Source organism: Littorina saxatilis, linkage group LG7, assembly GCF_037325665.1.
Source record: "Littorina saxatilis isolate snail1 linkage group LG7, US_GU_Lsax_2.0, whole genome shotgun sequence".
Lineage (NCBI taxonomy): Eukaryota > Metazoa > Mollusca > Gastropoda > Littorinimorpha > Littorinidae > Littorina > Littorina saxatilis.
The window spans coordinates 24,046,694-24,068,665 of NC_090251.1; the positions used below are offsets into that span (position 1 = coordinate 24,046,694).

Genomic DNA, 21,972 nt, shown 5'->3' on the forward strand with positions numbered 1-21,972 from the left:
TCACACACAAGCTCCGGTTCCGGAGCAGGCTGCTCCGATCCTGCTCCGGTAGGGGATTCCCCTGTGATATGACGTAGTTTTTCCACTCGCGCAGTCTGATGGGAAATATTTTTACACGTGGATAAGAAGTGGCGGGAAAAAAACACCGTGATGTTTACCAAAGGAGACAAAAGTCTTGTCTTTTATCGCAATTACTGAACATATTTCTAAATGGACTCTGTATATTGTGTGCGTGTGTGCCAGTGCGTTTTTAGAGCTTTTCAGACACAAACTATGTGAGTGTGGGGGTCGGGTGAAGAGAGAGGTGGACTAACAACTGTTGGGACATGTTTTAAGTTTTGGTTCTTTTTTGTTTTATCGAGTTATATCCGAAGCTTCAAAGATGTTGAATGTGTATAGTTACACTAGCTTCCATGGAATCCATTCTTTTTTTTTAGATCTACTACTAACAATCTCTCTTGCAGACGGTTAGACTGTTGCTTTATGTTACGCGCAATATGGCTTTGATTTAGATTTAGTTTTTTTCATTTTGTGTGTGGTTTGATTTAGCTTCACTCTACTCAGAAGAAATGTTTTAAACATGATTAACAAAATATTACTTTATGGATGTTTGCAAATAGAAACGTACGTGTGTCAACAGCGCAACAAGTTTCTAAAGAGGACGATATAGAACGCTCATGGCCGGACCGTATCAGGTTGGGGGGGGCCCCCAATTGTGTTAGGGGTTCATTAGTTGAGGGCGCTAGGGAGGTCTGGACGTTTTGAAATGTAGATGAGAATATGTGGAATCTAGCTGGCGCGTTCTCCGAATATTTGTCATGATTTATTGATTTTTATTTCATTTTCTCCCTTGGAGGAGATACATGTTCAGGCCGGGGGGGGGGGGGGGGGTGACAGGAACCCCCCCTGGATCCGTCCTTGACGCTAGACAAAAAAGTATCTGTGCTGTAGCTTTTTTTATGTTTTATCTCACCCTCATTTTTGAATGTTGTTTTCACACACACACACACACACACACACACACACACACACACACACACACACACACACACACACACACACTTTTGATCCCATTCCATGTATTGCGAAGACTTTATTCAGGGTTTTAGCTAGTACTTAAACATCCAATTTCAAAGCACAAGTCTGAGCTGAGAATAGATATGCATAAATGTGTAAAATAATGGTGATTTGGAAGCTTGTTTATATGTCTTATGTATGTGTCTTCCATCGCCCTGGCAACATCAGAACTCCACACCAGCCTGCAAAAGTATAAACATAAAGGGTGACACAAATGAAACAAATGCAGCCCATAAAAATGCTTAATACTTCTTGACCTGTTGACCTAGTTAGTTAATATTTGGCGATTATTAACTATATCTTATGCATGACAAAGGTCAACACAGTGGCGAGTTCACAGGTCAAATGGAGGGGTAATTTGGAACACTTTTGAGTTTTGATCTAGCTGTAATCTTCTTTTTTCAGCACATTTTCAACCAAAAAAAAGGACTAAAACATTACGTCTCCAATGAGTTAACAAGATCGTAAGATTTTGTTGATCTTGTCCGAGTGGATTTTGTGTATACAAGTGTTATCTGATAGTTACCTTATTGCTTCATGTGTCATTAACGGTGTAACTGGTTGTCTGAGGGATGCATTGACTAAGATCTCATATATGCTAGATGTCGAAAAACTACTCAAATTACCTGCCCTCGAAAGGGTGGTAACCAAGCTAAAAAAAAGACGCCATAGGAAATTAAGTAGCGTGGAAGGATGGGAGGGTATAAACTATGAGAATTGGGTAAGTATATTAATTATACGAAAATTTATTATTGAAATTTTCATTTGAATTACAATTTATACCCTCCAAAACTAACACTCTTAAATTCTTTAATGCTTAAATCGGGTTAATTAGTGTACGGCTCCATATAAAACCCGAAACGGTTGAGTCTATCCCCGAATTCGGATCCTTTTTGGAAAGAGCCCAAAAGACAGACCATTTCACCTACAACATTGTAACTTTTGGTATTGGTCATACCTAAGCTGAAATTAATGTACAGCAAATATACAGTGCAAAATGCCGTTAACGGTCTTGCAGGCAACTCAGTTAGCTATCCTGCCTATGCAACTGACTCACGAAGTCTCGCACACAGATAAAACAAATGAGGGAAGGGGCCTGTGTCGTCTTCAACCAATAAACACACACACACACACACACACACACACACACACACACACACACACACACACACACACGCGCGCACTAAAGATGAATATTGCATATGCATAATGCAGAAGAAGACAACTTAATCTGATAATCTATAGATGTAGTGACTGGTGCAATATTTAACGAATTTAAAAGGACGACTCTGAAATGTATCATGTGAACCAACTTCTCAATAAACAAAATTAAGACCAGTTGAAAAAGTTACCTGTTTCATTTTGGAATGTTTTTGGTCCCATCACATCTCTGATGTACACTCCATAGACGCACTGTAGTAATAAAAAAAACTGTTTAAGGAGAAAAAAGATTATGCAGGGAGGAAGAACAGTAAGAACAACAGAATCAGCTGCAACATTCACTAATCTTACTCCACATAACACTGAATCTCAGTGAAGAGTTAGTGATCCAAATATTTTAATTAAACAGAGAGACACAGAGAGATTGAGAAGGAGACAACAGCTATGTGCATGTGCGTGTGTGTTTGTGTGTGTGTGTGTGTGTGAGGGGAAATTTAGTCATTGAAAACTTTCTACTCTTCAATATCAACAGTCATAGACATAAGATTAAGAGCCACTGGGAAAGTTGGACATGAACATGTATATGTTGCAGGTGAGGAGGGGGGGGGGGGGGGGGGGGGCTGGAGGGTCTTTGTTGTTTGTAGACTATAACTTAGCACAAATTCCTGTTTTGTAACACTGTAATGTATAAGTAGAAATGACTGTGGAATAACTTTCTTCTGTTATATCAGTATGATTATTTGCAAAGTTACCCGGATCATTGTGGCATCCTCTTAATCCTATCACGTCTGAGACTTTAGTAGACGTGCCTGTGATGGGATGGGGGAAGGGGGTGGAGGGTGGGCATAGAGAGTGTCGGTGTAATATGAAGGAGGGAGGGGAGAACCATTGGTAAATAAAACTCTTATAATATCAACAGTTCTGAAACTATTTGAGCACGAGTTTCCCATTACCACACAAAGGTGCAGATAGCAACAGATGTTACACCGAGAGTGGGGGGGGGGGGGGGGGGACTTTTAGAGGGTTAGTTGTTGGACTGTAGTATCTGTATAGCAGTGCTATGGGGTGAGGGTGGTGCTGGGGCGGAGTATGTATCGTATGTAACTTGAATTGGATATTAATAAGCATGATCACTCAGACTAGAGCTAAAAACGGTGTTAATCTTCACACACATTACATAATATGAATTCACAAGCATGTACCTTTTGTTTTGCCCTTGAGTTTGGTAGAAGGCAATATTGAGTGTCGAACACAAGTTGCATTGATCACTGACACTGCGTCACCCTGCGGTCAATCTCCTCTGATCTGCAGATTGCACCTGCACAAACCCAAACAATGTTATGATCGCAAAAAGCCTGCATAGCCAATGGATCTAAGAACACAAACACTCGATGGATCTAATTAGAGAGTCTGCAAACGAGTCATTTTACGTTGGAAATTCAATGACAATCTGTCAGTCAATGAAGCAGATAGATCTGTCCCTGCGATTGTTTTTGCAAGCAGATACATGTTTGAACTTCACTTATCCCGTTATCATTCAACAAATTGATATCTTGCATGATGAATTTTGTGCCGAGGAGCTGAACAAACAATCAAAATCAAGCAAGTGGTACATTCACTGATTCAGAAGACAAACTTCAGTCGCAAAAACAAACTAACGAGAAAGAACCTAGCTTAATTACTGCTGTATTGATTTCGGCCAAACCAACGCATTTGCATACCGAAGTCATTCCTCCTTTGATTCCAATCATTGTACATGATCTTAATGCAAAAATATATACGAAAACGAGCTGATCGAAATGAGTAACATTGCACCTGCATTGACTGTACTGCAAAAGCGAAGGTCGTCTGCGACTGGAGATTTCGAAGTTGAACAGCAGCGTTTCTTCACACTCAGCTGTTGGCTTCCTCGGAAAAGTGAAAAGCGTGACTTGAAATCTAGCGGAAACCACATTCTATCTTTCCGTTTCGGTATTCTTGTGTAAAATCCATGAAAAAGTTCTTTCGAAAAAGGCGGCCGTCGTTATTTGGGATGCCACCTAGTGTCACACTACTATTTCCGGAGAAAGTGATGAGTGCGCTGATTGGCTGCACCGCTGCACCGGAGCCAAAAAATAGAAACGTGTCCTATTCCTTGCTCCGCACCGCACACACAACTTTCTCCACTCCTGCAACGGAAGTAGCGTCATCTCTCCGCCTGGTGCAGCCTACTCCACCCTTGCTCCGCTTGCTCCACTTGCTCCACCTGTGTGTGAGCCCCGCTTAAGTGTAGCCTATGCGATGCTAACTTTTGTCTGTCTGTGCGTGCGTGCGTGCGTGCGTGCGTATGTATGTGTGTATGTCTGTGGTAGAAACTTTAACATTTGAAGACGTCATATTACATTGACGTCACATTATGACGTACGAGGGTTAGACGTCACGCGATGGAATTACTGAAAGTCTCGGTGATTGTTATTTTGAGCGGGCCGAGACTATTTGGCAGTCGTGTCCATGTAAGTAGGCTACATATATGCAGACAGACAGATCTAGATCTAGTGTCTCGCTTTCTTGCACAGTTTCACCTATGCTCTTTCTGTGTGTGTGTGTGTGTGTGTGTGTGTGTGTGTGTGTGTGTGTGTGTGTACTGTGTGTGTGTATGTGTGACGGAGTGATTGAGTTTGTGTTACTGTTTGTCGATTTCTTACGTGAGCCTTGAAGGCTTCGCCTCTTGTTTGTGGTTTATTTCGCATTTAGGTCCCAGGTAACATTATAAAGTTTTAATACGATCAATCGGACCTATTATCAAGTTAGTGTATCAACTTTTGAACGAGCTGCGCCCAGTAGTTTCTCAGCAATAAGCTGTTAAGTCGAGACACACACACACACACACACACACACACACACACACACACACACACACACACACACACACACACACACACACACACAGACAATTAAAGTCTGCTGAGCCCTAGTACTAGCGTACTCGGGGATAAAAAAACGCTCGCGCTGGACCCGAGTACTCTTCAGACATTCACACACACACACACACACACACACACACACACACACACACACACACACACACACACTCTCTCTCTCCCTCACTCCCTCTCTCTCTTTCTTTCTTACACACACACACACACACACACACACATACACACACACACACACGAGTACAGACTCATGTACACACACACACACACACAAACACACACACACACACACACACAAACAGTAACACTAACACATGTGCACAAAATGAATCGAACCCGGATCACTTTGGCCATAGACTCTCTCGTGCTCTCTGTCTCTCTTTCACCGAGACCAAACCCTGCATTGTAATTTCTTTGCCGTGACCATTTCCCCACGCGTTGTCTGGCTTGCACTGAAATCATGCTTTTCTCGTCACTGCGTGACGTGTTCGCCGCCCAAGTCTGCCCTTTAGTTCAGGCTGTTCGCAAAGCGACCAGCCTCCCACCGCAGAAACTCCCTCCGTTAAGAGTGGCTTTTGTGTTTTTTGGGGCATTTAGGTCCCAGGTAACATTATGAAGTTTTAATACGATCAATCGGACCTATTATCAAGTTAGTCAATCAATCAATCAATCAATGAGTCTTATATCGCGCATATTCCGTGGGTACAGTTCTAGGCGCTCTGCAGTGATGCCGTGTGAGATAAAATTTTATACGGCCAGTAGATTGCAGCCATTTCGGCGCATATTTACCTTTCACGGCCTATTATTCCAAGTCACACGGGTATAGGTAGACAATTATTAACTGTGCCTAAGCAATTTTGCCAGGAAAGACCCTTTTGTCAATCGTGGGATCTTTAACGTGCACACCCAATGTAGTGTACACGGGTTAGTGTATCAACTTTTGAACGAACTGCGCCCAGTAGTTTCCCAGCAATAAGCTGTTAAGTCGAGACGAACAGACACATAAAAAACGCTCGCGCTGCACCCGAGTACTCTTCAGACATTCACACACACACACACACACACACACACACACACACACACACACACACACACATACACACACACACACTCTCTCTCCCTCACTCCCTCCCTCTCTCTCTCTTCCTTTCTTACACACACACACACACACACACACACACACACACACACACACACACACACACACACACACACACACACGAGTACAGACTCATGCACACACACACACACAAACACACACACACAAACACACACACTCACACACAAACAGTAACACTAACACATGTGCCCAAAATGAATCGAACCCGGTGTAGGATCCGGTCCGGTCCCCCCTCTGAAGTAGTCCCCCGGGGGACCAATTCGTGGCAAAAACTGCTCTATAATGGTCCCCCCTTAGACATCCAGCCTCGTTTTTCTTAGGCATTCAAGCCATTTTCAATCTATATCTTCGTCCGGTATTATGTAGTGCACAGACAGCAATCTCTTTGTTTGACTATATTTTGCAGAAAATAAAATAGATCTGATTTATAATGCCGTTCAAAAGAAAAATCACATGAAATAAAATGAATAATAAATAAATACTGATAAGAAGAAATGAAACCAGTCTCTGATTCTTTCCTTTCTTTTCTCTGAAATTGCTGGTAACATTACTAACATTGTAACAAGAAAAACGAGACTGGATGTCTAAGGGGGGACCATTATAGAGCAGTTTTTGCCACGAATTGGTCCCCCGGGGGACTACTTCAGAGGGGGGACCGGACCGGATCCTACACCGGATCACTTTGGCCATAGACTCTCTCGTGCTCTCTGTCTCTCTTTCACCGAGACCAAACCCTGCATTGTAATTTCTTTGCCGAGACCATTTCCCCACCCTGTCTGGCTTGCACTGAAATCATGCTTTTCTCGTCACTGCGTGACGTGTTCGCCGCCCAAGTCTTCCCTTTAGTCCCACCGCAAAAACTCCCTCCGTTAAGAGTGGCTTTTGTGATTTATTTCGCATTTAGGTCCCAGGTAACATTATGAAGTTTTAATACGATCAATCGGACCTATTATCAATTTAGTGTCTCAACTTTTGAACGAACTGCGCCCAGTAGTTTCCCAACAATAAGCCGTCAAGTCGAGACGAACAGACAGACACACAATTAAAGTCTGCAGGACCCTCCTACTGCGTACTCGGGGACAATTAAAGTCTGCAGGACCCTAGTACTGCGTACTCGGGGATAAGTGTCACTATAACTTTAAGGTTTGATAGGTTATTTGGTATACATGTATAAATTTGAATATCTCAAGAAAAAACACAGAGTGAGACTGAGACGTATTTGTATATGCAGGGACCTTGAATAGGTCTCAGTGTGGAGTGTGTGTGGTGTGTTTGTAATTGTGTGTTTGTGTATGTGTGCAGACCCTGGTGTGTGCGTGTGCGTGTGTCAGTGTGTGTACTGTGTGCACACCCTGGTGTGTGTGTCAGTGTGGGTGTGTGTATATATGCCGTGTGTATGTGTCAGTGTGCGTGCGTATGTGCATGTGTGTGAGAAAAAGAGATGAGAAATGAAACACACAAGTATATATGAATGTCCTTAGCTTGGCACCCTGCTTTGCCCTTCACAAAATTTGAACATTTATACATGTTTATGAAGGTTTTTTGTGTCCAGCATGTATGTACTGTTCCTTTGTGTGTATCTGATTAACTTATATATATATTGCAGTTACAACTTACAAGTACTTTTTAAATGTATTTTCCTTTTTCTCTACATTTCGAATACACATCTACCCTTTGGGATGTGTCTTTTCTTGCATTTGCCAGCTCCCTTTATTTATAATGATCATGTTTATGGAAAAAAATTAGTCACATTTTGAGTATAACAATAGTCAATATCAATTAATGTAGCTCGACCACGAGGAAAGCATTAATTCCGGCGTTATGTTACACACTTTCCTTCCGGTGTAGTACATTGATTTAGCAGCGCTTCTACCTATTGGCCCCGAGAAATTTTGTTCTTGCCTTTTTACGTTTCAACACTGTTTTCACACACAAAATTGCCACAATGGTTTATCTAACCTGGTTGTATCTGAGCTTGATTGTCTTCTTCTTCAATGTACTGTGTTAAAGTTGAAACAGTAGTTGGTCACCAAGCACACCATCATCATCATGCCAAACATCTATGCATGTATATATACTGTTCAAAAAAAGAAACGCATAGCTTGTAATATTTGGTTAATTTAGTTATATGGCTACAAGGATATCCACCAAACTGCAGAAAATGTTTATCTGGTCGTCGACCTTTCGTCCATTGCCACAAGTGAGCTCTGCACGTGACTCATGCGTTATCAGTGGCTACACTCTAAATTTTATAACACTTTGAGAACACTGAAAGTGTTTAGGGTGAACACTTAAAGTGTTAGGGTGAACACATTTTTACACTTTTGGAACACAGAAAGTGTTCTCAATGCAGGGGCGGACGAGGGGGGGGTTTCAGGGGTTTCCGGAAACCCCCCCCCAGCCAAAAAATTTTTTTTTAAATGGTGTTTTTTTGGGGTATTAATCAGTGACAAAATCTGCTGCCTGAAACTGGTAATGATCATCCTCAAAATGCACCAGATTGCACCATTTTGCATCCTTTTTTACAAAATTTTCCGGGGGGGCATGCCCCCGGACCCCCCTAGCAAGCTAGGCGCTTTGCGCCGTCGGCTCGGCGCTTCGCGCCTTCACACCCATATCTTCACAATATACTTTTGGAAACCCCCCCCATAAAATGAACTGATCCGCCCCTGCAATGTGTTATCCTGAAGCATCTTCTGCTACCTGAACACTTTTGGAACACATGGTAAACACTTTTTAGCACAGTGGAACACCAGGTGAACACACGTGTTCAACAAGTGTTCCACAAGTGTTCCACTTCGTCTTTTAGTCATGCTCCGAATAAAACAATACATTAAAAATATTTGGGCCATGAGCGGATTCGAACCCGAGACCTTCGCCTTGCCATGTCAGCGCTCTACCGATTGAGCTACGGAGACTCGTCGAGATCTAGCGTCGCTTAGAGTATATAATTTTTATACCCCCTAGACCGCTGCGGGACGTTTTTTTGTTTTTGTTTTTAATCGTGTTGTGCTTATATTTTTTCATCAAACATTTATTTCATCTGAGACATCTAATAAGCGGTAAGTATTAGCATTTTTATTTTTACACTTTAATAATGTTACTAATTGTCCCATCATGCTTCAAAAAAGAACGTTGACACTTTTAGATCTGTGGACCTGTCTGCGTTGTCGCTGCGTTGATTTGGCTCAGGATTTCCGATTGTTATCTGTAAGTTGCTTGCTGAGATTTTGTATTAATTCATCTAAGCTTAGTCACTCGTATTTTTGTTGTAACATGTTCCCGTTACTTGTATCTGTGGACGTTTTAAGACAATTTCTCTAATTTTGCTGTCGCAACGGTTTCAGCTGATCAGTGGACCTTTTACATTAGTTCTGCGTTGGTAAATAAACTCTATTTCAATTTGATGTTGATTTTTTTATTCTGGTTGATGTGCTTGGTTTTTTGTTATTGTTATACTTGTATGTCCAGGGGTTCCTTATAATGATAATGGTGGTCCAGTGAACGATACCTTCCGCCTGTGGTCACAGCAATACATTTGCAGATTTTCGGATTCTTCTTCTTCCTTTGGTTAGATCATAGATGTACGATCTGCACGCTAGATAAAGTGAAGCGGTAGGCTAAAAACAGCATACATTAATGAACAACATTCATCATAATAGTGGCCAGGTTGATTGTGTGCGCAATTTACTATTTAGAATAATTCTATGCATGCTTGGTTGTATTTGATTTCACAGATCTATCACACTTTCAGGGAACTGGGAAGCCGTTTGAGCTGATGTGCCCATGTGGCGAATCGATGTGGGCGTAACCTGCGCACATTTCTTCTGAATTGCACTGAGGATGAACAGGAGGCACTGACGGCAACCCAGACGTGTTTACCAAGGTACGCATGTCCTGCATTTGCATATATTGTGTAGTTTTGCAGAGAAATATTGACTTTCAAATTGATCTGATAAGTTTTGTTTGTTTGTTTGCTTAACGCACAGCCGACTACGAAGGGCCATATCAGGGCGGTGCTGCTTTGACATTTAACGTGCGCCACACACAAGACAGAAGTCGCAGCACAGGCTTCATGTCTCACCTAGTCACTTTATTCTGACACCGGACCAACCAGTCCTAGCACTATTCCCATAATGCCAGACGCCAGGCGGAGCAGCCACTAGATTGCCAATTTTAAAGTTTTAGGTATGACCCGGCCGGGGTTCGAAGCCACGACCTCCCGATCACCGGGCGGACGCCTTACCACTAGGCCAATTGTGCCGGCGGTTGCGGAATCATTGATTATACTATTTGCTGAAATACTCTGTTTCAAAATTAATATCTCCGTGCAAAACACACCAGACAGTCGCCAAACTCATATGTGGACACACACACACACACACACACACACACACACACACACACACACACACACACACACACACACACACACACAGCCAGCCCCCTCTCCTTCCACATTTGACAGAAATCTAAATGTTGATACACAGTTTCACAATAAACAAAAGTATGAGAATCAGAACACTTGTCAGTGTTGCTACGATGTGGAACTTCAGTAAAATAGTGTTTGATTTCTTAACATGCATCTTGTGTGTGCAGGAACCATACTGCTTGGCTGAGGCAGTTCACTTTCTGGAGATGGAGCTAACAGTAATGCGACGAAACCTTGTGGATGCACTTCATGTAAGTTTAAGCTTTCTGTGGGATACAGCGCAGTTACATTTTGAGAATGCTGCCTTATTTTGCAGTCTTCTCCTTAAAAGGTGGAAAATATATACATATTTTTAAGTTCAGTGAGTGCTGAGGCCTGCAATGATAAAATGTTTTCCTGAACTAAGTCTACTCAGAATTTCCATTCGTTGTGGTAGAGTAGTGCCGTAAACACTGAGGCCAGCTTTAGTCAAAGCATGGCCAACAGACAACACGCTGCTGATCCGCTTGGATCTGCCATTGCCGCTAACAGTGTATGCAGGGTGCATTCAATATGACACCCTTTTCTTTTGAAAATATTCTCATCGGAGTTTATGATTGGTTTTGACAGTGATCGCTGGCCTCCAATGGTCGCTGACAAGGTGTTTTCCTTCGGTTCACGTAGGTTTAGCTTGAGATCACGTGAGTTAAAAGCGATCCGTTTGTAAGTTTTGGTTAGTTTGATCTAAATAATGAAATATTTTAGAAAATTATGATAGAAATTAGAATGCATTTTATATTAAAGAATGCATTCCATATCATAGAACACATTCTATATTTATAGAATGCATTCTATAAAATAGAAAACATTGTATAATATAGAATGCATTCAATCATACTTGTCATTTGCCCAGAAATGTATTCTATTATAGAATGCATTCTATAACGGCCAACAATGCATTCTTATGATAGAATGCATTCCATAAAGCGCCACAAAACTTCTACAGGCCAGCTCGGTATGGTCCCTGGCCCTGCTTCGAAAGCAGATCTACAAACAATCTCACACACAGCTCTCTCTTTCTCTCTGTCTCTGTCTCTCTGTCTCTGTCTCTCTGTCTCTGTCTCTCTCTCTCTGTCTCTCTCTCTCTCTCTCTTTCTCTCTCTCTCTCTCTCTCTCTCTCTCTCTCTCTCTCTCTCTCTCTCTCTCTCTCTCTCTCTCTCTCTCTGTGCGTGTGTGTGGCTGTGTGTGTGTGTGTGTGTAGTTCTGCTTTTCTTTGCGGGGCTGGCCTGTTGTAGTTTCGGGACATTATGCATATAAATTATAATGCATTTCAGGACGTTAAAGAACGCATTCTATCATAAAAAGCATTTTGGTATTTTGTGTAAATAGAATGCATTTTATCATAGAAGGCAGTTCGGAACGTTATAGAATGCATTCTATAATATAGAATACATTACATAATAAATGATTTCCTTATAATTCATTATTTAGATCAAACCAACAAAACTTAGGTAGTTTCTTTACAAACGGATTACTAGAGGGTGCATTCAATATGACACCCTTTTCTTTGAACTAAAACTCATCGGAGTTCACGATTAATTGCGACAGTGATCTTTGGCTTCCAGTGATTGTTGACAAGGTGTTTTCCCTGGGTTCACATAGGTTTAAGAACGAGTTAAGGAAAACGGACGTGCTCAAGGCCTCGCCACATTAGCAGTACGGTTTACTGCTTACCTTATATAAAAAATTTGTAGAGTGCCATTTTCCAGAGTGGCCACGCGCTAATGAAATCCTTGCGAAAGCTAGACCTATTTTAATTCTACTTTTTGTTCTTAGGGACAGACTCCTGCTTCAAGAGGGATTACTTTTTACATTCAGTCGTGTGTGCATGTGCGTGCATGCGAGTGTCATTGTGTGTTGGGAAGGTGAGAGCGAATTGGACGTGACGTATTTGTTCTCTGTTATGTGACCTATGCCCGTTCTGGAATAAAAAAAAGTTTACCTGTAACTGCGATTGTTGGAGATCTGCTGACAGCAAGAAGAAGTCCACTATTAGTTAAGATTTACACTTCAGTGTTATCAATTAAGTACAAACGTTTAACACAAACCTGTTAAGAGTTGGAAATGCATCATGTTCTAAAACTCACTTTTATTTCGAACAGGATGTTCCGGACAGCGAGTTGAAAACTAAACCAAAGACCAAGGGCCTGGAATCCTCCCAACTCTGAAGGGTGTTTTTGTTATCGGACTTTCGTGTGTGAACTTTCAAGATGGGGTTTACCAGAGCTCCGTTCATATTATTTAATAGCAACATATACCGAGCAACAAAAGAAACGCGAAAAATTTCTGCAATCTTTGATTGACAAAATCTCGAACAATTATGGAGTTAGAATTATCAAACCACAACATTTTGATGAAGGCATGTTTGACACAGCTGTTGCGTGAGTATTTTGATGCTGCGATTATTTCAACACACAGGACAAAACGAAGTTTTGGAGGTCTCGCTCAGTCAGCCTTCATCGCGTTCTCTGGCCACTGATCGGACACTGGTTGCTTCCAGTGATGATCCTGGTATTGTCAGCGGCTGAATTGAATCGATGTCGAAGACGTTGTGGAAGGAAATTGCGATCTTGTCTTATTGGGGTAATGCGAAAAAATCTACCGCGTTGCATAACTGCAGTGCTTCCAATGTCACCAGAACATTGCAGAAGGTGATAAACTGTTGACACATGCACGTTTAAAGCCCATGCCAGCGCTTCTGGATCACCCCCAGCTTTAAATCGACCTGGCATTTTGGTGGTGTCAATCTTGGCATCCTGGCTGTTTCAAAAGTGAGACTGGCAGCAAGCGTGCCATGGTCTCTTTTGGTTGCTAATGCATTAGTGAACACATCTCACACATCAGATTTCTCCTGCTCCACTTGCACGTGCTGCGAGCGCGCATTATGTGTTTTACGATAAACCTGCTTGTCCCGTGTGTTAAAACAGTCACAGCATCAAAATAATCACACAAAAGCAAGGTCAAACATGCCTTCATTAAACTTTTGTAGTTTAATAATTCTAACTCTATAATTGATGAAGATTTTGTCAATCAAACAATGACGAATTTTGTTGCTCGGTATATTATGTGTTCAACAATTCCTACCCCAGACCCGTTTGTTCTGCGACTGCTGCAGACATTTCTTTTTGTCAATTAAAAATGCTTCTTTGCTCACAAAATTTGATTTTAATGTCTTTCTGAATTGTATGACAGTGCAGGATGAAAGTGTTCCAAAAGTGTTCTAAAAGTGTTCCAAAAGTGTTCCAAAAGTGTTCTAAAAGTGTTCCAAAAGTGTTCTAAAAGTGTTCTAAAAGTGTTCCAAAAGTGTTCCAAAAGTGTTCCAAAAGTGTTCTAAAAGTGTTGACCTGAACACTTTTATGTGTTCAGAAGTGGTTACAGCAGGGTGAACACTTAAAAGTGTTCAGATGTGAACACTTTTGGAACACTTTTGGAACACTTTTGGAACACTTTTTTGTGTATAGAACACTTTTTGTGTTCCAAAAGTGTTCCAAAAGTGTTCTACTAAAAGGGTGTTCAGAAGTGGTTACAGAAAGGGTGTTCAGGAGTGGAACACTTTTGTTTAGAGTGTACAATGTCAAAATTGCTCATTTGGCATGACCACTCGTCATGCTTCAGTGTAATCTCGTGAAACTCGGGGAATATTGAGCTCTCACCATGTCTTCCAAAACCCATAAAAGCGGATTGTTCGCCACAAAGAAATCAGACGACAATTCAGCGACGAAAGATGGCCCGATTGAGCAGAGAAGACCGCCAAATTGCGTTGGGTCGTTTACAAGCAGGCCAAAGTGAAAGTGCAATCGCCAGGCACTTCCACGTGTCCCAGACACAGAGATATAGAATAGAGCCACCAAGCGCTATGCTGGCAGCGGAAACGATTGCAGCAACGACCAGCTGCCTGGCCGCCATTTCGCCGTGCCCATCCCACAGCCTGGCCAATGTACATTCCAGTGGTTTTGTAGCACTCTGGGCATCTTTATGGCACTCTGGGCATCTTATCTCTGTTGGTTGATAAGAATCAGCTGGAATTATGTTTTTGTGTAATGAAGAAACTATTCAGAAAATATGTAACGGTCTGCTTGTGGGGGTATCTGGTGGATGGAAGGGGGAGAAATAATATATATAACCGCATACTAAATGTAAACTATGTACGCGTTGCTTCATAAGTTACACTGACGAAGATAAAACAAAACGGGCTCTCACACACACACACACACACGAACACAAACACACACACGAACACTGACACACACACACACACACACACACACACACACATACACACACACACACACACACACACACACACACACACACACACACACACACACACACACACACACACACACACACACGGCACACACCGTGACACACACACCTGAGACTGAGACTTTTGGAGACAAAAAGGTTATAAGAAGCCAAGAACAAGTATGTTTGTAAGAATCATATGTATCCCTTTTTTAACAATGAAAAATGCATTATTGCAAAACTAGTTAGCCTGTTACAAGAGAAGCCAAACAGACGAAGCAAACATCAAGCTGACAAATTAAACACATTTGCAGATCTCTCTCTCTCTCTCTCTCTCTCTCTCTCTCTCTCTCTCTCTCTCTCTCTCTCTCTCTCTCTCTCTCTCTCTCTCTCTCTCTCTCTCTCTCTCTCTTAAAACGCTTTAAAAAATGTGTTAAAAAACACAATGTCCGAGTAGTTTAACGCCTTTTGATTTGCCACAGTTAGTATTACGTCAAAGATATGCTGTGCATTGTATGTTCTGAACATATTTTTGTTGTAGTATTGCTACATGTTCGATTGCTACCAGCTTGTATTTATAATTACCTGCATAGTATGCATTTGATTTTATGTATAACCCCATATGTATGCTTCATGCCTCATCTTCATCATCGTCATCATTACCATCATCATCGTCATCATCATCATCATCGTCATCTTCATTATCACGTGCTCAAGTTTTCCGACCTCCTTTTGTTGGTTAACTTTTTTAACTTTTTAATTTTTTTAATTTAATTTTTTAAATTTTTTTTTAAATTATATAATTGTGTGTCTATGCGTCCCAAGGACAGATTGTAAGAAAAGGCGTAGCCTTAAATCTTAATCCTTGTAAAATAAAGTTCAATTCAATTCAATTCAATTCTCTCTCCCTCTCTCTTTTGTCCACCTCTCTGTTTGGCCCCCCTCTCTCTCTCTCTCTCTCTCTCTCTCTCTCTCTCTCTCTCTCTCTCTCTCTCTCTCTCTCTCTCTCTCTCTCTCTCTCTCTCTCTCTCTCTCTCCTCTCTCTCTTTTTCTCTACAAAATCAACAGGTTAGTATTTTCAATAATAATAAAATTTAAAAAAGCAAAATTAAGCAGCATACAGACACACGCATCATTATTCTACAACTTTTAAACAAGGTGTTATTGAGATTGTAGCTCTCAAAAACAAAGACCGGACAGAGCGAAAGCAGGGTGTGCCAGCGAAAGAATGGGCACACCGCGATGGCCGGCGCGCGGGTCTCGGTTGCTGCACGTGTTGCGGCGCTTGGTGGCTCTATTCTGAGCGAGTTTTCGCGAGGAACAGGGTTGAGCTACGGTAGGGTCACTGCGCATGTCTGGTTTTTTTCTTCGCAGAAACGCTGTTGGGTTGTGTCCAGTCGCGTCCCTTGCAACAAGATGGCGACAAGCGCGTTACAAATTTACTGTTGTGGAGAGTTGATGGACGACGATGATGAACAAGCAGTACTGTTTTATTGTTGATGTGAATGTAATGCCAAAACATCGAACTATCGATTCGAACGTCAATGAAGAAGTGAGCGTGAAAATCGAGCGCAAAACAGCCGGCTAAAAGTTCAGGGCGCTAAAGTACATTTGAGCCGAAATCGCACCCAAACTCCTGTTGACCTCATTTCTTCCCAAAATAAACATCACTGCTAAAATAAAATGCATTAAAACCAAGACAGTATCCAACCCAGTATCCTTAATTTTTAAAAGGCTAAGTGATTTACAACAAATGTCTTCTCACAATCCGTAACTTTGTCAAAAATATTTGCAGAAGTTTCTCACCTCGCCTTGGCAGCCATCTTGGAACTGGAGAGACCCTACGCAGGAAGCAAGGTTGAAAGTTGGTTAACCGGTGACGTCACTCCAGTCGTACCGGACCGAGTTTTTGCGACCTCCGGTTCGACTCGAGTCATCTTAGTTGACGCCAAAACTCGCTCACTACATCTCTGTGGTCCCAGAGCACCATCAGTAGACTGTGGGTCAGGTTTCAAGCCACTGGCTCCGTTGCTGACTTGCCACGAGCGGGAAGACCAAGGGCGACAACTGCTGCTCACGACCGCTTCATACGGCTCCGCGGCCACCTCCGGAATCGTTTCCTGTCGGCCTCATCTTCTGTCCAGGCTCTCCCCGGGCCACACCGATTATCGGACCAGACCGTGCGGAACCGCCTGCATGAAGCTGGTTTGAGAGCTCGCAAACCTCACAGAGGAGCTGTCCTCACCCGCCGCCATCGCCAGAACCGAGTGCAGTGGGGCAACCAGCACCTTCGCTGGACTGTCCGGAATCACTGGAGACACGTGTGGTTCAGCGACGAGTCCTACTTCCTGCTCCAGCGACATGATGGTCGGAGGAGGGTCTACCGGAGAGTAAACGAACGTTACGCGCCCAACTGTGTGGATGAGGCACCCGTTCATGGTGGTGGAGGCGTCATGGTGTGGGGGGCGATCAATACCGCTGGAAGGAGCACCCTGGTGCACGTCCAAGGGCGCATAACTGCCCAGCGATACGTGGAGGAAATTCTGCGCCCACACGCCCTTCCTCTTCTGGCTGACCAGGATGCCATATTACAGCAGGACAACGCTCGCCCGCACACAGCACGACTCACCACCCAGTTCCTCACCGACCACCATGTCCAGGTGCTTCCCTGGCCATCCATGTCGCCAGACATGAACCCGATAGAACACCTCTGGGATGAATTGGACAGACGTGTGCGCAGGCGAGAAGAAGCGCCGGCAAATCACCGCGATCTATTGCAGGCACTTCAGGAGGAGTGGGACACCATCCCACAGCAAGATATCCGGCATCTGATCCAGTCCATGCCCAGAAGGTGCCGGGCAGTTGTTGCTGCTCAAGGCAGTCACACCCCCTACTGACTTGACAGCCTCGGCACCCAATCGTATTGATTGACTGATTGATTTGAAGATGCAAATGAACTGTGTGTGCATTCAACTGTGTCCATACCAAATTTCAAACAAATAATCTAAATATTGGATTTTCTGTTAATTTTTTCGAAAAATAAAACAAATTTGGCAAGTAGCAACTATGCGTTTCTTTTTTTGAACAGTATAGTTGGGTTCAGGGTAGGTATTTGGTAACTGTATAAGTAGCAGTCAAGGGACCAACATTTAATTTGCACAAAAATGTAACTTGCTGGGTGGAAATTGTATTTGCACTTAATTCTTTTGTTTTATCTAAAAGTGAGTATGTTATATTATTGTAAAGTAAAATCCATTAACAAACTCGCTTGATAATTTCTGTGTATTCCGTAAACTTTTGCGTTCTGTATATTTTATTGTCAATACAAAAGCCACCAACGGCATTCAGTATCAAATTCATTATGATATGCCGTCTGCATCTAAACAGGTTTATTGTTAGCATTATTGACTGTTAACTCATTGTGACCGGCCATTCTTGTGTCATTGGGAACACCCAGTGTCACAGAAATTGAAGATGCATGTCCCAAGTGTGTTCTGTGAGAGAAAGATTATATTCAACAGCTATATGGGCAGAAGGGCAGAACAATTTTTTTATTACTTGCTTGAGAATGTGTAAATACTGAGAACAAAATGACATATTTTTGTGTTCAACACTTTTTTCATCATTAGAAACAGTTTAAAGGCATAGAAAGCTGATGACTATTCACGCTAATTGCTTTACCCACAGCTGGAGACATGCTAAATTAAGTTCCCTGCAAGATATTGTGGTCTAGGACCCCTTAAATGTTGAGATATTTGAATTTTTATTTTGATCTAGATCGTCCTATTTATAGATTTGCCAACAGAGGTAATGTTGACGCAAGGGAAATAACTCCGCGTCTTTGTTGACATCCTCACTTTTTCAGAGGCTAGAACAAGCTGTAATGCATGTATATGTTCCGCGCATTGCGACATATCGTCATTATATGGCCTTATGATGCATTTGACATCGATTGTGGGCAAACTACACATCGTAAACACGGGAGCGAGTTAGTAAGCCTTTAAGTAACGGTTGTGAACAACTTGTCCTGGTGGCACAAGATCAACAGGAGGTACCATAATTTTCTTACAGAGGGTGTAAGAATTTAAAAGGATTAAAGTCAGTTAATGCAAACATTAGCACTTGTGTGCTTGTGTGCATATGCAGGGGCGGATCTGGGTTTTGAAAAGGGGGGGTGCAAAGTTCTTTTTTTAGTTTTTTTTTTTATCTTATCAGCGAAGGCGCGAAGCGCCGAACCGATGGCGCGAAGCGCCGAGCATGCTAGGGGGGTCCGGGGGCATGCCCCCCCGGAATTTTTTTTTAAAAAGGAAGCAAAATTGTGCAATCTGGTGCAATCTGAGCGTGTAAAGTGCTATTTTCAGGTGATACATTTTTCTTCTTTCTTTTTTCCTCTTTTTTTTTTTTGGTCCCGCTGGGGGGGGGGGGGGGGGTGCAATTGCACCCATTGCACCCCCCCCCCCAGATCCGCCCCTGATATGTGTGTGTGTGTGAAAAACCTGGTAATATGGTAATTTGAATACATCTCCAGTTTCAATGTACACAGTGTCTGCCTATCCCAATCATTATGATGCTAAGCAAGGTGTGTGTGTGTGTGTGTGTGTGTGTGTGTGTGTGTGTTTTGTTTTTGGTTTTTTGGGTACAAGGGATGCTCATATATTTCTTTGGAACAACTGTGCTATGTATATATAAGTGCTACATTGTGTGTGCTTGATTGCATAACTAACTTAATGTATATAAGTTGAGTATGACTTTTCTTTGAATAATGCCTTTTGCTCTTTGATAAACAAAGGGAAAGAAGCACTGCCAATGCATACAACATTTCATGATTTGTTTAATTAAATTCACACACCACACAAGAGAGGTAGCTTTCTCAGAAGGAGAGAAGGTCATTTTATTTTCAACCAAAGCAACAAAGCAAAGACCAAAACAGAGATCAATGAACTGAATTTATTTTATAAACAAACAGAATATGAAAACAAACTTATGACTGTGATTAATGGCTTTACACTACATGGGTGGGAGTCTGAAATTTGCCTGCGACTGAACTTTTTGTTTACTGCCGGGGTCCAAGGGCCGCCTAGGCCTTGGCGGATTGCAGGGGCAGCACGGAGCCAAAAACGAATTTTAGCATTTAAGGTGAGGATTAAGAAGCCTCGCCTGGCTTTAAAACTGAAAAAATAACAAGGTTGGTTTTGGTACTCAAACCAAAAAATCTTGTTAATTGAAGGGATTTATGCACGTTTTTAACACCTCACATGATTACAATTATATAGATTTTGTTTGTACGTCCCACATGCATTATATTTCATTTGATTCACTCTGAATCATACTACTAATAACAGGAATTAAAACCTCTTCTCTGTCTTTGTAGGAAAGCCACGTGAAATTGTATATATATTATATCATATTGAGAAAAGAAAAGACAATTCATACATCATGATGCTTGAGGAGCAATGCACACACACACTCACACCCTAGGTCAAATGCTTGTCTTTGACCCCACAGTCTCACAGGAACACCAACACAAAGAAATCAGTGATGCAAATCAAAACTTTAGTTCTCCCACAAAAAACACATAAAATGTATGAGCACCAATGAACACACACACACACACCATTTCATTTAGTTTTATACACACAAAATGGAAAGGCAAACATCATTAGGCAAGTTTGTTGTTCACAAATACAGAGATACAAAAATTAGAAGATGGAATTCAGAAGAAATGTTCAAGGGTAAAAAAATATTGTATAAGTGCACAAAGCTTCCATACAAGTTTTTGTAACCGCCTCAGTTGCCTTATTGATTAAAACAAAGTACGTCACTGCTTAGTTTGTGCTGTTTGCATGAAAATGGATCGATGGCAAAGAAATCACAACAGACTGCAAAACGTAACTTATAACACCACAATTATCACACAGCAGAGGCAAACCTTGGTAACTGGGGTCAAACGGTAACGCAAATCTCAAAAGTTACAGAAGATACTTGTTTGCACACAAAAAACTATACATCAAGAAAATTACAAGAAAAAAAATTAGTGACATCATTATGATCACAAAGCAGAAGCAACTAGAAAATTGGGGTCAAACTGTACAGCACTATAATGTCACAGAAGACACACTTTGAAATTGGCACACTGACCCAACAAATAGACAGCACTAATAAATTAATCACATCACAATGATCTCACAGCAGAAGCACTACTTGTAAACTGCAATCAAACTGTACAGCACATCTAAATGCCACAGTAGAACATGTCTGTTTAACACACACACACAATTAAGAGATAGCACAAACAAATGAATCGCATCTTAATGATCAGCAGAAGCACTACTTGTGAACTGGGGTCTAACTGTACAGCACTACCAAAAACTCACATTCACAGGAGAACACCTCTGTAAAAACTTGGCACACCCACACACAAAAATAAACAGACGGCACAAAAAAAACTTAGACAGACAGCAAAAATAAATGAATCACATCTTGATGCTTAGCAGAAGCACTACTTGTGAACTGGAATCAAACTGTACAGCACTACTTAAAACATTCACAGGCGAACACCTCTGTAAAAACTTGGCACACCCACACAAAAAAATAAACAGACGGTACAAATAAATTAATCACATCAAAATAATCACACAGCAAAAGCACTACTTGAAAACTGACGTCAAACTGTACAGCACAACTTAAAAATCATAAAATGCCTCTGTTTAAACTTTGCACAAGAATCCATAAGACAGAGTCCAGTGTGCATTCGACAGGGGGTGCCCAATATGTACTGCTAGAACTAAGATACTTCTTGATTTCAGTAAATAGTTTCATTACATGTCAACTAGTTTGTTTTTAAATGATATTTTAGAGATCGCCAAATGGTATTGTGTGAATAACATCATTCGGTCGATTGTACGGTGACGGCGCCGTGCTTCTTGTAGCTCTCAGTCCATTCCTTTTTTCCGGTATGGAACAGACGTGTTTCTGGCGAAAGA

The 21,972-nt window shown here is 41.8% G+C and overlaps 1 protein-coding gene and 2 long non-coding RNA genes across 3 annotated transcripts in view; 1 reads left to right on the forward strand and 2 right to left on the reverse strand.

The window, feature by feature from the left end:
• The window catches only part of LOC138970986 (adenosine deaminase AGSA-like), a 396,962-nt gene that overhangs the window by 5,854 nt on the left and 369,136 nt on the right, over positions 1-21,972 (reverse strand). The gene's annotated exons all lie outside the window — the stretch shown is intronic.
• LOC138970974 (uncharacterized) lies at positions 1,000-4,481 on the reverse strand. Its single transcript, XR_011457132.1, has 4 exons — positions 4,054-4,481; positions 3,441-3,556; positions 2,430-2,490; positions 1,000-1,259 (listed from the first exon to the last, which is right to left on the reverse strand). It is a non-coding gene; the product is annotated as an uncharacterized lncRNA (long non-coding RNA).
• On the forward strand, positions 9,397-13,902 carry LOC138970975 (uncharacterized). The gene is made up of 4 exons (XR_011457133.1): positions 9,397-9,483; positions 10,028-10,159; positions 10,873-10,956; positions 12,847-13,902. It is a non-coding gene; the product is annotated as an uncharacterized lncRNA (long non-coding RNA).